Consider the following 3,250-nt stretch of genomic DNA (forward strand, 5'->3'; position numbering starts at 1 on the left):
CCCCGGTGGCTGAGAGGAAGATCTTTGGTACTTGAATTCACTATAGAGTAAACTACTGTTGAAACCCCTCACCACTGTCCAACGCAGAGTGTTTAATTACCTGGTAAAGGAATGTTATTTTTGTGGAGAATCCATTTAATTATTTGATTGCACAGTAACCAAAGAGTGTAAGAGAGCTGTAGCCAGAAGGTACTTCAAAGCACTACCTTGTTGTCTCTGAGTGAGCATTAATGGGTTCTGAAAGCAGGAGATTGCTTAAAAAAAGAAGTATTAAAACCACCTCATGATCCTGCCAGCAATCTCAAAAAAATGCATAAACACTGGTGTCCTTTGCCAGAGAGAGGGAAAAAAAAGTTCAAAGGGATCTGAGAGTTTTCATGCAAAGTTTAGAGTTTAAGGCGTGACTGCTAGACATGGAGGTCTACTGTCTGAACTCTTGTTTATTAAAAACAGTTTCCAGTCATTCAGGGGCCTCAGAAAGAGTACCGGCTTTTGCACTGCCAGAGGTTTAAAGGTTTCATTGATTTCTACCTGTTTTTTTCATCTTTTGTTTTGTTTTTCTTATCAGATTCACAAAGCCCAGTATCAGAGGGGAGGGAAAACTACATTTGAGCAGAGCTGGGATGTAAGACTTTCTCCCACTAAGCTTTCCCTTTTGATTAACCGCTTTCATCGTGCACTGTCTCCAATGCTTCTCTGTTTGACATCTCACGTGTAAGTCCAAGAAAAAGCGGGAGCCTTCTTATTGCACCCTTTCCTCCATCCTTGGTGTCCACAGAGACACCCGGATCAATTGGTTCACAGTGTTTGAACTGGATCTTTCTCCCTCCAACCCCCTCCCACTCCCCCCACGCCCAACCCTAACTAAGATGACCCTGACTGGCTGCTGACTGTGCCAAGCACTGGTGTAGATCCAAGAGAATAGACGTGACACAGGTCCTGTCCACATGTTGTGCACATTAGAGCGAAGAGAACAGTTAGCTTATCCCCAGTTAATGGCTCAGTGGAAAGAGCACGGGCTTTGGAGTCAGGGCTCATGAGTTCGAATCCCAGCTCTGCCACTTGTCGGCTGTGTGACTGTGGGCAAGTTACTTCACTTCTCGGCGCCTCAGTTCCCTCATCTGTAAAATGAGGATTAAGACTGTGAGCCCCACGTGGGACAACCTGATACCCCTATGTCTACCCCAGCGCTTAGAACAGTGCTCGGCACATAGTAAGCGCTTAACAAATACCAACATTAGTATTATTAGATGAGGAAACCAAGGCACAGGCACCCTCCTACTTTGTAAACCTGATGAAGGACAGGCCACTGTCCAACCTGATAGGACATTGTGGGATTTGTTAAGTGCCTATTATGTGCCAAACACAGTACTGAATACTGGGGTGGATACAAGCAAATTGGGTTGGTTCAGTCCCTGTCCCATTTGGGGGTCACAGTCTAAATGTTCGTTTTACAGATGAGATAACTAAGGCACAGAGAAGTGAAGTGACTTGTCCAAGGACACACAGCAGACAAGTGGCAGAGGCCAGAACAGAACCCAGGTCCTTCTGACTCCCAGGCCCAGGCTCTATCTACTGCACCATGTTGGTTTTTATTACCTTGTAATAATAATAATAATGATGATGGTATTCCTTAAGTGCTTACTATGTGCAAAGCACTGTTCTACACGCTGGAGGAGATACAAGGTGATCAGGTTGTCCCACGTGGGGCTCACAGTCTTAATTCCCATTTTATAGATGAGGTAACTGAGGCACAGAGAAGTTAAGATACTTGTCCAAAGTCACACAGCTGAAAAGCAGCAGAGCCGGAATCAGAAACCATGACCCCTTACTCCCAAGCCCGTGCTCTTTACACTGAGACATGCTGCTTCTCCTATCTCTCCTGTATCTACCTCAGAGCTTGGTACATAGGTAGCTCTGGATAAATATTAATATTATTATTATTGTCATTATTATTACAGGAAGGGTAAACCTAGAACCTGGATCTCCTTACTCCCAGTTTCGTGGTCTAATCCACTAGGCAAAACTGCTTCAAAGGTTCCCAATAGAGCCAGTGATGAGCACTGGGCCCATCTACCCATCTCCTCGAAGACTTTGCCTCAGACACCAGGTATGGGGGAACCAAAAGGAAGAAGCCAGGAGTCCGGTTCTGGGACTTACCCAGCCCAGGAAACTTACCCTTTGGACAAGGGAGGGCGAACACACTGAGCTGAGCCCGCTGGAACTTGACAATTGCCCCTCTGTGCTCTGTGTCTCCTGGTGATCCTGGGTGACCTCAATGTTGCTCCACCTCTCTAGGACTCAGTTTCTCCATCTGTAAATAGGGACAATAATCCTTGATACCTCATAAGAGCATTTAAAACCCCAAATGCTCCCAGAAAGACAGGAGTGCTTTAAATCCTGGGCCCCATTATTATTATTATTACCTGGCAAAAGCAATTATCTGGTTGTATGTGGCTGTGGGCCAGTCTGGACTTGCAGCTATTCTGGAGAGTTGAGTTGTCTCATTTTCACCGAAATGAGATTGTGTTGAGGGTGCAGCATCCCATTGATTGACTCCCCTGCAAACTTGAAATTGGGAAGCAACCTCAAGGGGGAGGTGAAAACTCCAGGTAAAGAGTTTGGGGATCTCCACCCACTGGGCTGTTTTGGCACTGGTGGCTACTTCAATTATTCAATCAATCAATCAGTCAGTTAATGGCATTTAATGAATGCTTGCCATGTGCCAAGCACTATACTAAGTGCTTGGTAGAGTTCAGTGGGACAGGGTTTGTAGACACAGTCCTTGTGTACAAGGAGTTTACCAGTCTAGAGGAGGTGAGAATATACAAATCAGTCAATTGTACTTATTGAACCCTTTACTGTGTGCAGAGCACTGTACTAAGCACTTGGGAGAGTATAATATAACAGAGCCATTTTCCCTGCCCACAGTGAGAAGCCCGGAGGCCTAGTGGATAAAGTACAGGCCAAGGACTCAGAAGGACCTGGGTTCTAATCCTAGCTCCGCCACTTATCTGTTGTGTGATTTTGGACAAGTCATTTCACCTCTCTGTCCTCAATTACCTCATCTGTAAAATGAGGATTATGACTATGAGCCCCATGCAGGACATGGATTTTGACCAATCTGACAGCTTTTATCTACCCCAGCTCTTGGTAGTGATTGGCACATAGTAAGTGCTTCACAAATGCTATTAAAAAAAAAAAGAGCTTAAGAGTCCAGAGAACACGCTTGCATGAACTGATGTACTAC

Source organism: Ornithorhynchus anatinus, chromosome 15 (genome assembly GCF_004115215.2).
Source record: "Ornithorhynchus anatinus isolate Pmale09 chromosome 15, mOrnAna1.pri.v4, whole genome shotgun sequence".
NCBI classification, from domain to species: Eukaryota; Metazoa; Chordata; class Mammalia; order Monotremata; family Ornithorhynchidae; genus Ornithorhynchus; species Ornithorhynchus anatinus.